Consider the following 13292-nt stretch of genomic DNA (forward strand, 5'->3'; position numbering starts at 1 on the left):
CTAATGCGGCTGAGCGTGGTGGCTCATGGTTGTAATCATAGCACTTTGGGAGGCTGATGCGGGTGGATTGCCTGAGCACAGGAGTTCGAGACACCCTGGGCAACATGGTGAAACCCCATCTCTACCAAAATACAAAAAAAAGCTGGGCTGAACGGCGCCCGGTGCTGAAGGCCATTGATGAGCTCTGGGGGTTGATGGCAAATCATTTCTCCTTCAGTAAAACAGGGGCAGTCATACCCTCCAGGAAGGGCTAAGACCTAGGCTGCATGGACCGAGAGGGTTCGCTGGTTGTTAAAATATTGGAATACTTCCCTGCTTCTCTAACCGCCCCACCTGACACAGCTTGGCCTCTCACCTGAGACCCTCTTGGTTTGTTTGTTTGTTTTCTGAGACTGAGTTTCGCTCTGTCACCCAGGCTGCAGTGCAATAATGTGATATCGGCTCACTGCAACCTCCACCTCCCGGGTTCAAGTGATTCTCATGCCTTAGCCTCCTGAGTAGCTGGGATTACAGGCGCGCACCATCATGCCTGGCTAATTTTTGTATTTTTGGTGGAGACGGGGTTTCACCATGTTGGCCAGGCTGGTCTCAAACTCCCGACCTCAAGTGATCTGCTCGCCTCGGCCTCCCAAAGTGCTGGGATTACAGGTGCGAGCCACCATGCCCGGCCGAGACCCTCTTGTAATGAAAGGGTTAACTCGGGGCTCATCAGGGGCCTGCTCTCACCTGTGCCCACCAGGTACCACCGTCCCTAGGAGTTGGTACCTCGTGGTTGCAGGATTGATGCCATGCTTGTGAGGTGCTGGGCACAGCATCTGGCCTGTGGGGGACCAGCAGGAACCACAGGCTGCCACCATGTGATTCTATTTTGCTGGTGTCACCATTGGTCCTGGCCTACTCTGTGCTGGACCCTGGTGCACATACACATTCACTGGTCCAGTCTCAAAAACGAGACTTGAGCAGTGCCCAGGGGCGGGTGAAACCCAAAGGGCCACAGCCACCTGCCACTCCCTGGCCCTTGCCCGGCCCCTTCTCAGTTTCCCCTCTCGGCAGCTCTCAGGGCTCAGCACCCACCAGCGGCCACCCAAAACCGCCTCTTCCGAACCCATCTGTGACCTGGCTTCTCTCGGGAACCCTGGCTCATTATAGATGTGTCTGGCCCACTTTCCTTCCAGCTTCCAACCCCGACTCATCCCAGGCTCTGCCTGCGGGGTTACGGCCACACTTTCCCTCCCTGGGGCTCTCCGAGGAGAAGGGGAAGAGGGAGAGTCTGTCCCGGGTCCCCGGGCACTGAAAGAAGGAACCTTCATCTTTCTTCTCTCTCTCCTGAGTCCTCAGTTATTAGTCAGCGTTTTGGGGGATAACAAGGAAGGGGTGAAACTTCTGTGCTAATTTTAACATCTGGAAGGATCTTCAGTGTCCTGGACAGGGGCCACCTCTCCTTCTGGGTTTCTCTGCCCCTGATTCCCGATGTCCCCCTTCCTTGGGGCCCAAGCTTTTGGGGTAGTGGACCGGGGAGGTAGAGGGGAGGGTCACAATGACCTCCCAGAGGCCTCTGCATCCACCCTCCCCCTCCCTGCATCCAAGATGCAGCTCAGCTTCACAGCTCTAAATGCGTCCCCAGCACCCGCTGCCAACACCTGGGGGAGGTGAGAGGAGAGTGAGTAGGGAGGCTGCAGGCTGTGCCCTCTGCCCCTCCCAGGCGCCTCCACCTGCCAGGGCCGGACCAGGGACGAAAGCTAGGAACTGACCTATTCTCTATCTCCCTCAGGGTACCCCCAGCCCAGGACTGCATTCAAACCCCATCCTGGCTCCTCCAAGAGCCGCAATGGTCTCTTCTGGAAAATGGGTTTGAAGGTTCTTCTCTTCATGAGGTGGAGGGGCTGACGAAGCAGGCATACAGTGGGGTTCAAGAAAGGCCCTCTGTCCCCTCCCCTACTCTGTCTACTCCCCGGGCTCTTGCCACCCAGTCTTGGGCCCTCAAAGCTCCAGCTCCCCAGCTTCTCTCCTCCCCCCGCTCCTCGAGATCTCTCTCCTCCCCCCTCCCCCCGACGGGTCCTTCCCTCCCTCTTCCATCCTCTCATCTCTGTCCGACTTACATCCTCCTGCCTCTTCCGGGTCCTGCCAGCTTCCCCTGCTCTTCCTGACAACACACGCCGCACCCCCCCATTCTTCTCCCCACAGACCCCGCTGCCCTCCAGGCCCCTCTGTCCCCTACAGCCCTCAAAAGTTAGGCCTTCCCTACCTCCTCTTTCCCCTCACTTCCCTGCCCCTGGGCCTCTCCTGCCCATCTCTCTACCCATCTCTCCCTCCACTCCTCCTCTCCCTCCTTTCCTCTTCCTCTACCCACTCCCCCTGCTCCCCCGCCCTCCCCTCCCCTTCATCCAGGACCTTATTGTAGGAGTTACCCCCTCCCCTCCCCTCCCACACCCTCTCCCCTGTCCCTCCTCTCTCCCCTGCTCCCTCCCCTTTTTCTCCCCCTCTTCTTTCTTCCACCCCCTTCCCACTTCCTTCCTTCTTTCCTCCCCTTCCCTCTTCTTTCCTCCCCCTTTCCCCTTCCCTCCCGTCTCCCTCTCCTTTCTTCCCTCCCTCTCCCATCCTCTCTGGTTCTTCCCCCCTCCTTCCTTCCTCCCTCTCCACGCTGCCCTCCCTCCCCTCCCTCTCTCCCCCCTCCTCTCCTCCCGGGCCTCCCTCCCTGCTCCCTCCCTCCGCCCGCCGGCTCCCACCATCATCAGTATTCCGCTCCCGTCTCCGCCGCTCTCGGCTGCTCTCGGTCGCTGCCGCACCGTCCGAGGCGGGGGCCGGGGCCGGGGCCGGGGCCTGGGGGGGGGTGGGGTGGGGGGAGAGCGGCGCCGGCGGGCCCGAGGAGGGAGGAAGGAAGGAAGGAAGGCTGGAAGGAAGGAAGCCAGGAGAGAAAGAAGGAAAGAAAGGAAGGCAAGAAGGAAGGCGGGCGGCGGGCGAGGGCGCCGGGCCGGACGGCAGGCGGGCGCGAGGCGAGGAGGCAGAGCGGCCCCCCCAGCCCCACCGCCGCCGCTGCGGAAGCCCCCTCCCCACCCAGGAGCCGGGGAGGGGGGAGAGCGCGAGAGGCTCCAGGCCCGGCCGCAGCCCCGCCCCCCGCGCCTCCCCGCAGCGGGCCTTGCACCCCAAATTCCTGAGCCTCATTGGGGGGGTCCTCCCCCCACCGGCCGGGCATGCTGCCCCCCGGAAGGAACCCCTCTCCTCGCTGTGAGTAGCTGCCAAGGGGCACGGGTCGGGGGCGGGGGCCGGAGGCGGAACCGCGGGGGGTGGGTGGGGGGCCATTCTCTAATTGGGGGACAGTGGTCTTAGGCCTCCTCCGGAATGGGGGGGATGGCAGAGGACAGGGGGCGGGGCCTAATGGGAGGCACAAGCCGGTGGGGGAGGCGACTGGGTGGGGGTTCTCCGGGCCGGGCGAGTTCTGTGCTGTGGGGGGGGGAGGGTTGTCGCCGCTGCCTGGGGACAGGGTGTGGGGGGTGCGTCCGGCGGTCGCTGCGTATCCAGCTGTGGGGCTGAGGAAGTAGGCTTAGGGTGGGGGGCTCTCCGGGCGTAGGTCTCTCGGGGCGTAGGTCCGGGCCCCCCTTTCTGGGGCGGGAGTCCGGGTTCTTCCTCTCCCCATGGCCCCTCCCACCCTCCACACCGCTGCTGCTTGGGGTGGGGGGGGCACGCCAGTGATGGGGAGGGGGGAGAGGCGGGCACGGGGTTTCCTTGGTGACCGCGCCTGGCAAGAGCGGTTGCCGTGGCAACCGGGGAGAACCGGGGAGTTTGGGAAGTGAAAATGGGAAAGACGGAGGGGGTGATTGGGGAGTGAGACAACCCCCTCCCCAGTCTTCAGCCCTTCTGCCTCTGGGGTCACCCCGCCTCTCCCGGTGGGCGGCTCGGACCCCTGCCCCTCCCTCTCTCCAAGACCCCCGTTCCCTGACCCCACTAGGCTTTGGGGCCTTCTATCCTTGGGCACGTGTCTCTCCAGGACCACTGCCTCTCCCACCTCCCTCCGCCCTCCCCTCCTGGAAACCTCTCCTCCTGGAGACCCCCGCCCCCCATTTGCTGCCTCCTCCCCAGGCTTCCGACCCTCACACCTGCTCTTCTAGGACCTTCTAAGACACGGCACCTGTTCCTCAGGATTCTCTAACCCCCATCCCTGACAATCCCCCAGATATGCCTCTCCAGACCCTCTGTCCAGGAGACCCTCACTTCAGCCGCCCTCTCCTCCAGCTCCCTCCTCCCACTCCCTCCCCGCCCCTCTTTGGGCCTTGCACCCCAGCCTCTCCCCTTTCTCCCCAGCACCCCCAGTCGCCTTCTCCTTAGCCCATCACTCTGAAACCTCCTTCTATGACCTTTCTTCACCCAGAGACCCCCTCCATCGTTGTCTCCTCACCCCATAGTACTCCCCAATCTCAGACCCCCCGCAATCCTAGCTCTCTCCTTTTGGGAACCTCTCCTTCCAACTCACCATCAATCCCGGGCTCTCAGGGTTCCCCCCATCTCTATGCCCCTGCCTCCCTGGGGTCCTGTCCTGCCAGGGGCCCAGCCAGTCTCTCTCCAGGACTCCCAGTCTCCAGAGCCCAGGATGGCCTCTTGCCCATCCCTCCACCCCTTCGCCTCCTCTCTGCACCCCCATCTCCTTCCCCAGACCTCCTCACCTCTGCTCTCCTCCTAGGCGCCCTCCCCTCCTCCCTGCCCCCTCCCCGCAGCCTCTGGTGACTTTCTCTCGGGGTGGGGAATTCCCCTGGGGAGAGCCCAGCTGGGAAGGGGGAGGGGAAAGGGAGCCTCGGGGCTGCCCCTCGGCCCCCTCCCCGCCCCCCTCTCCAGCTGGGAGCTGCAGTGGCGCCTCCGCAGCGCCCCATTGCTATGCGCCTCACATCCCAAGTCCCGGCCGCGCAGCCGCCAGACAGGAACTCGGGCTCCAGGCAGCTGGGAGTAGCCGGAGCCGGCTTCCCTCCTGGTCCAGGAGCCTGAAAACTCCCGCCCCCCACCCCCGGACCGCGGCCAGGACCGCACGTCCCTCTTCCTGTAGCATCTTCCGCAGCCTTCGCCTTCTAACCTGCCTTTCCGCAGCCTCCACTTCCCCTTCCCACCTTCCTCCTCCTCCTCCTCCTCCCTGGGGCTCCTCTCCTCCTGGCCACCGGATTGTCCAAAAGCGCACAGAGAAAGGAGGGACAGAGAGTGAAGCCGCCGAAAGGCGGGGAGAGAGATACAAGGAAGGGAAGGGTGGAAGCCAGGGAGGGAGGCACAGAGGGAGAGAAGGGACCCAGCCTCCGAAACAGACATACAGGCAATTAGGGCATCAGCACGGAGTCACGGAGTTACTCACTTAATTTCCGAAAGAAAGAGTCAGGGAGCTGGGGACACATGCCACTCCCACCCAGAGAGCAGACACGCGGGTGAGGCAGAGACGCGGGGAGCCACAGACTCGGGGAGGGTGGGACAGACCCACGGGGTGCCTGCCGGGGCCAGCAGGGAGCGGGGGACACTGGCCACCAGAGCTCTGGGGGATTAGAGGCCGCTTCTGACTTGTCAGAGGGACCCCAAGTCAGCGACAGAGTGGGAGCGTGTGAGGAAGACACGGGGCACGTGGAGGCAAAGATTGATTCCCCTGGCAGGTACACACACACACACACACACACACACACACACACACACACGAGCACACAGTCATTCACTGGCAGCCAGAGACCCCGACGTGGAACCGGAGAGGCCCAGTTGCAGACGCAGCCCCCACACTCAGTCAGCCAGTGGTCAGGAGAGACAGGGAGCAGTCCCCAGACCTGTAGTCGTGTGTCACACAGAGACACACACAGTCCTTCGTACACAGACCTGGAGGGAGAGACAAAGACAGGAGGCCCTTGCCTTGTGGTCCTGTGGCCTCATGGCCTCACGCTCAGGGACAGACACAAGGCAAAAGGCAAGGAGGTGGCCCCAGAGCTACAGAGGCAGCCCCAGGTGCCGCTAAGACAGTCACAGAGCCGCGCGCACACCAAACCTAGTGCCAGCGTGGGGGGCACGTGTGTGCACTGCAGGGAGGGCCAGCCCCATCGGGCTCCAGCAGTCACCCTTAATCCCACTCAGAGACAGCCCGGAGAGTGTTCCTCTCACCACGGGGCTCCTCAAGGACCTCCTCACCGTCCGAGAGGTCAGCAGAATTAAGACATCAGGTATCAGAGGGCGCTGGCACCTCTCACAAGCAGAGCCCGTGCACACATGTGCCCGCACACACACCCTCGGGGCCCAGGCAGAGAGGCTGATCTTAAGGCAGAGGTGCTGTGGGTTGGGGATTGGGGGGTGGTGGCCACTGAGTCCTCAGTCCCTTCCGGAACCCCGGCCCTGCTTTCTTGCCAGCCCCACCCCCTCAATCACCGTCTCACCTGCTAGGACACCTGCTGTGTAGCTCACACCGGCTCTCTCTCTCCATCCTCTCCCTACATCCCACCCCTTCCCACCCCACTCTCTCTGGCCGGGCATCTGTCTCAAGGTGTCACCTGGACCTCCTGTCTCTGTCAAGCCATCTCGCCTCTCCATCTCCCCTCATCTTCCCTGGGACTGACCCTTCGCCCTCCCAGCCCCCAGTGTCTTGCTGGCCTGGCCCATCCCTCTAGTCTGTGGACTCATTCATCGGTCTTTCCCTCTCCCACCCCATCTGCTGTGAAACCTGCCTATTTCTGTCTCTGCTCGATGCCGCTCTCTGTGCCTCTCTCCTTTGTCCCTCTGTGTCACTCGCCCTCACCTCTGCTGCTGTTCCTGCCAGCCTGTCTGCCTCCCCGCCTCCCCTGCTCCTTCCCTGTGGCTCCCTCTCCCCACATCCCTGAGGACTCACTTACACTGGGGTCCTCCGGGCGGCCCAAGAGGGTTATTTTCCCCCAGTGCTTTCAACATGTTTAATTTGTTGCCAACATTTTTTAAATTAGAGATTTCGCATAAAAATCTAGACTGTCAGCTTTTGGAATCGTCTCCCCCCTGGATAACTGTGGGTTGTGCTCAGGTGCTCAGGGCCACCACGCCCCACTCTCCCCCCTAACCAGCATCGTGATCATCTTCCCTGCTGGGCTCTGTAGACAGAGGAGTTTGCAACCTCTGCTCTTGGCTCCTCTTCCTCTCTGCTCCGTCTCTTTGTGCCCGGTCACCCTCTCCACTCTCCTTCCCTTGGTTTCCCTTGCCGGGTCCTCTCTCTGCCCCTCCTCCTTCATCTCCCCATCAGTTTGCCCTAACTCCAAGCCTCACTTTGACTGGGCCCTGTTTCCACTTAAATGGCCTCCTTCCCTTGCCAAGAGCAGGAAGACTCTTGTCCTTCTCTGGGAAAAGTGGTTCTTAAGACTGCCAGGGCGCAGAGCACACGCCCATTCTCCATGGCCAGGGTCTGCTGTGAAACTACCAGGCCCTCACAGTGTGGGAGAGTCAGCGTTGCGTGAAGCCACCATGTTGCAGCCTGTCCTTCTCAGCTGGCTGATGGCTGCGGTGGGCCACAGACCCCACACTCTTGTCCCCAGCGTGTGGCATCACAGCCCGTAGGCAGGGGGTAGGCTTCTCTGTACACCAGGCTGCACATTTGGCCCCAGAGAAGGTGGAGAGCAGGGGCTGCCTTAGAGGACCTGGTGTGCGGACCCTGTTTCAGGAGGGAGGGCCTCACCTCCAGATAGGGGTGCAAAGGACAGGGCTCCCCTTTGTGCCTGGCAGCGCTCAAGCCCAGCAGCAGCCCCTCCACCATCACCCTTGCTGGGTGAAGGGGGCACGTCTTTGTGTCCTCTCTGGCGGGGTACAGGAAACCTCATTAACTCTGAGTCTGGAGACCCTCTGTCCCCATTGGGGAGAACCTCCTTTTCCTTCCAGTCCCAGTTCCTGAGGCTGGGCTGGCTCCACCAGACAGGGAGTGGCAGGAGAGTAAGAAGAGTGGCAGGTTGCCCCTTGTTGCCTGGAAACCCACGCGCAACTGTTGTCATGGCAGGCAGAGGTGGGGGGGCTGCCTTGGAGACCCACGAGAGGGGCTGGTGGGGGCTCGCCGCAGGAGGCAGGCAGGAGCCCAGGGGACTGCTGGTTCCCCAGGAGGGCTGCTGAGAGTGAGAACGGGGGGTGTCTGGTAGTATCTGGGATCCTGGTGGGAGGTTGAGAGACCTAGACAGAGACAGGCCAGGCACAGTGGCTCACACCTGTAACCTCAACACTTGGGGAGGCTGAGGCGGGTGGATCACCTGAGGTCGGGGGTTTGAGACCAGCCTGGCCAACATGGTGAAACCCTGTCTCTACCAAAAATACAAAATTAGCCAGGTGTGGTGGTGTGAGTCTGTAATCCCAGCTACTCAGGGGGCTGAGGCAGGAGAATCGCTTGAACCCAGGAGGCAGAGGTTGCAGTGAGCCGAGATCATGCCGTTGTACTCCAGCCTAGATGACAAGAGCAAAACTCCATCGCCAAAAAAAAAAAAAAAAAAAAAATCCTAGATGGAGAGGAGGAAGAGAGTGAGGCAGGGTGGGAGGGGGCAGCAGCCCCAGGCACTCCCAGGCTCACTGTGCCCCCCAGATGCTGCGCCAGCCCAGGGAGTTGAGCTTAGGCCCCAGAGCTCTTGTTCAAACACTACAACAAAGGTCAGAAGGCTGTGCAGCCACAGCTCCACTGAGAGGCCAGCCCCAGGTGGTAAACACAGAGGAGATTGGCCCTCCCCTTGCCTCGAACCCTGTCTCCAGAGCTGGAGATGATCATGGTTGTAGCTAACTGATTGAGAGCATTCCATGAGCCAGGCTCAGTGCTCAGCCCCTTATATGGATTTTTTCCATGTATTCCTGGGGCAACCCTGCAAGGAGGCACGGTCATCATCTCTGGTTTGACAGATGGGGAAACTGAGGCCCAGAGAGGTTCGGTCCCTTGCCCAAAATAATACACCTAGAAATAGCAGAGCCGGGACTCCAAACCCTGGTGTGGGCCGCCCTGCAGGTCGCTTCCCTCCATGAGACTATTGCTTTACAGAGGGGGAAACTGAGGCCAAGAGAGGAGAATGCACTGGTCATTGGGCCCTCCAAGTGGAAATTCGATTTTTTTTTTTTTTTTTTGAGACAGGGTCTCACTCTGTCGCCCAGGCTGGAGTGCAGTGGCGTGATCTCGGCTCACTGCAACCTCTGCCTCCTGGGTTCAAGCAATTCTCCTGCCTCAGCCTCCTGAGTAGCTGGGACAACAAGCACGCACCACCACACCTGGATAATTTTTTTTTTTTTTTTGTCTTTTATGGTAGAGACACCGTTTCACTGTGCTGGCTAGGCTCGTCTCAAATTCCTGGCCTCAAGTGACCCACCTGCCTCAGTCTCCCAAAGTGCTGGGATTACAGGTGGGAGCCACTGCACTCGGCCATAAAATTGTTAATAATCACAATAATTAGGTTGTTAATAACAATACACTCGTAGAAGGTTAGACTTTTGGGGTTGGGGGAGAACAGGGTCTTGCTCTGTTACCCATACTGAAGTGCAGTGGCACAACCACAGCTCACTGCAGCCTTGACTTCCTGGGCTCAAGCGATCCTCCCGCCTCAGCCTCCTAAGTAGCAGGGATTACAGGCGTGCACCACCACACCCAGCTAATTTTTGTATTTTTTATAGAGAGGGGGTTCTCACTATGTTGCCCAGGCTGGTCTGGAACTCCTAAGCTCATGTGATCCTCTTGCCTTGGCCTCCCAAAGTGCTGGGATTACAGGCATGAGCCACCACGGCCAACAGGATTAGACTTTTGAAGGCATTGAAGCTCCTGTAACTCAGGGGCTGTCAGGTTCTCAATCTTGTTTATGCCTCTAAAGCACCAGAAGGGAAAGGACTCCCCGTGCTGATTCTCACAGTAGAGAATCAGCCCTCACTGACGTTCGGGTTGTAGGATCTTGTTGCGGGAAGGGCAAAGACCCCAAATGTGATCCCATGGGCCCCCCACTCCTTGACGAAGAGTGGTTTTGATCCAGCCAGAAATGCTGGATTTACAATGGCGGAGAAGTGGCGGGGTTGGGTGGGGAAGGGGCTGAGTCATGGAATGGGAAAACTGTTTATTCTTCTGACCCGTAAGAATAAATAACTTTTTCTGTTTTTTTAAGACGGAATCTTGCTCTGTCACCCAGGCTGGAGTGCAGTGGTGCTATCTTGGCTCACTGCAACCTCCACCTCCCAGGTTCAAGCAATTCTCCTGTCTCAACCTCTTGAGTAGCTGGGATTACAGGCACACGCCACCGCGACCGGCTAATTTTTTGTATTATTAGTAGAGACGGGGGTTTCACTGTGTTGGCCGGCCTGGTCTCAAACTCCTGACCTAAAGTGATCCTGACCTAAAGTGATCTCGGCCTCCCAAAGTGCTGGGATTACAGGCATGAGCCACTGCACCCGGCCGAGAATAAATGATAACTTTTAATGTAGCTGTCACTTAAGTGTCAAGCATTGTACATGGTCACCAGGAACCCCAACAAGCTATTAATAGGTGTCATTATCTTCACAGACCGCAAGGCAGAGCTTGGGGTGGGGGACACAGGGAGAAAGTGGCCAGCCAGAGTTTTCCTCAACACCAACACTCTTTCCACCCCTCCATCCTTCCTCTTCACAGGATGGTGTGATGAGGTAGACAAGGAGAAGGAGGATCTTCTGGATCCTGGAATAAGTTCACTGAGCACTTTCCTTTTATGCTCCAGGCATTTCCCTAAACTCATCACAGATATCAGACCTTCCCCACCTACAGGTGAGCAGACCGAGGCCCTGAGGGGTGAAGTTCCCTTTGCAAGCCAACATGGCTAGTAACTGTGGCAGCTGAGGTTCAAACCCAGGTCTAGTTGATTCCAAGGCCCGCCTTGAGCGACACCCCTATACAGAGCTCCAGAAAGGAGAGGAGGGGGCTTCATTCCTCATCACGAAATGGAATATAGGAGTGAGATGGGCACTTAGAGACTCTTCAACCCCTTGCTGGGAGACCTGCATCCCCTGGGAAACAGAATGACAGCCTCACCCTAGATATGGTGATGCAGAATCTGTGGTTTTTTTGTTATTATTATTGTTATTTTGAGACAGAGTCTCACTCTGTCATCGAGGCTGGAGTGCAGTGGTGTGATCTCGGCTCACTGCAACCTCCGCCTCCCGGGTTCAAGCGATTCTCCTGCCTCAGCCTCCCAAGTAGCTGGAACTACAGGCAGGTGCCTCCACGCCCAGCTAATTTTTGTATTTTTATTAGAGACAGGGTTTCACCATGTTGGTCAGGCTGGTCTCAAAACTCCTCACCTCAAGTGATCCGCCCGCCTCAGCCTCCCACAGTGCTGGGATTACAGGCGTGAGCCACTGCGCCCGGCCAGAATCTGCCTCTTAACAAGATTCCCAGGCAGCTGGACACACATTCATGTCTGAGAAGTGTTGTTCCAGTTCACATAGTTTTCAGCTTTTTATGACTTTTAGTAGCACCCTTTTGTTGTAAATAAAATAACTATGCACAACCCTGTGAGAGAAAACAAATCGGATCAGCGTCCTTCCTAGGCAGGACCCCTATGAGTGGAGCTGGCTGGGGCCACGCCCCTCCCCACCTGCAAACTCACTCTCACGCCCCACTGCCCGAGCCTTGGCAACAAATACTGTTGTAAAAACCACCAATGCCAGGCCAGGGTCCAGCTCTCTTCTGGGGTGAATTCAGTTCAGGGGTGTTCAGCCGCCCCATCCCAGCACAGAATCACAGTCCAGGGACCTGGAAGTTCAGTTTTTTTTCTTTCCTTTTTTTCAGACGGAGTCTCGCTCTGTTGCCCAGGTTGGAGTGCAGTGGCGCCATCTCAGCTCACTGCAACCTCTGCCTCCTAGGTTCAAGTAATTCCCCTTTCTCAGCCTCCCCAGTAGCTGGGATTACGGGTGCCCGCCACCAGGCACGGCTAATTTTGTATTTTTAGTGGAGGTGGAATTTCACCATGTTGGTCCGGCTGGTCTCAAACTCCTGACCTCAGGTAATCCGCCCACCTTGGCCTCACAAAGTGCTGGGATTACAGGCGTGAGCCACTGCGCCCGGCCCTCTTTTCTTTTTCTTTTCTTTTTTTTTTTTTTTAAGTTCAGTTTTTATCTCAGAGCCTACCCAAATCTGGCTATCCATGTGTATAGCAGTGACCTCACCGTGCCTCTGTGTGCCCTTCTGTAAAATGGGCAGCAGCAGCTCTCGCCATGGGCCCCTCGCGGGGACTGAATAAACTCTTGCAGGCAGCTCCCGCAGCGCAGGCCTGGCACAGGTAACCAAGGCAGCGCTGGCCAGGTGCTCGGGCCTCACACTCTCCGTAACGTTCCGTTTCTCCGGCTATGATCTCCCTGGCTTCTCCATGAGTCCTATAAGAGTCCTGTGAGGTGGCTGGGCAGGGCCAAGGAGCAGATGGAGCGGCACTTCAGGGACTCAGGCAGAAGCAGTTCCAAGCAGGATCAGTGGTTAGATCCATGCTGTCCAACACAGCAGCTGCCACAGCCACTGCCACACGTGAGCACCAACAGTCACATCAAGTCGAATGAAGAATTCAGTCCCTGTTCATTCTCGACATATGTCATGTGCTCCATAGCCTCATGTGGCCGGTGGCCGCTAGTGCTGGACGGCACGGAGAGAACATTTGCATCATTGCAGAGAGTCTATTTGATGGTGATGCACTGAAATATTGAAATACAGCCGGTGCCGTGGCTTACGCTTATAATCCAGCACTTTGGGAGGCTGAGGCAGGAGGATTGTTTGAGCCCGAGAGTTTGAGGCCGGCCTGGGCAACATGGCAAAAGCCTATCTCTACAAAAATACAAAAAAATTAGCCAGGTGTAATGGTCCACACCTGTAGTCGGCTACTCAGGAGGCTGAAGTGGGAGGATCACCTGGGCCTGGGAGGTGGAGGCTGCAGTGAGCCGAGATCAGGCCACTGCACTCCAGCAGAAATGTGTGTGATGTGTGTGTGTATGTATGTGTGTGCATATATATGTATGTGTGTGTGTATGTATGTGTGTGTGTATATATATGTATGTGTGTGTGATGTGTGTGTATGTATATGTGTGTATATATGTATATGTATGTGCGTGTATATATATCTGTGTGTGATGTGTGTGTATGTATGTATGTGTGTATGTATGTGTGTGTGATGTGTGTGTATGTATGTATGTGTGTGTATATGTGTGTGTGTATGTATGTATATGTGTGTGTGTGTGTGTGTGTGTGTGTGTGTATGTATACGGTTGACCCCTGACCAACTTGGGGGCTAGGGGTGCCAGCCCCGTGTGAAGTTGAAAATCTGCCTTTAACTTTTGACTCCCCTAAAACTTAACTACTAATAGTGTCCTGT

At 57.9% G+C, this 13292-nt stretch overlaps 1 protein-coding gene across 1 annotated transcript in view; it reads left to right on the plus strand.

The window, feature by feature from the left end:
- Nucleotides 1-2733: 2733 nt before the first annotated feature.
- LRRC4B (leucine rich repeat containing 4B) overlaps nt 2734-13292 on the plus strand; it is a 50753-nt gene continuing 40194 nt past the window's right edge. The window contains exon 1 of the mRNA XM_032169021.2: nt 2734-3225. The gene's annotated coding sequence lies outside the window, so the exon portion shown is untranslated. The remainder of the gene's footprint in view (nt 3226-13292) is intronic.

Source organism: Hylobates moloch, unplaced genomic scaffold, assembly GCF_009828535.3.
Source record: "Hylobates moloch isolate HMO894 unplaced genomic scaffold, HMol_V3 SCAFFOLD_12, whole genome shotgun sequence".
In the NCBI taxonomy this organism is placed as follows: Eukaryota; Metazoa; Chordata; class Mammalia; order Primates; family Hylobatidae; genus Hylobates; species Hylobates moloch.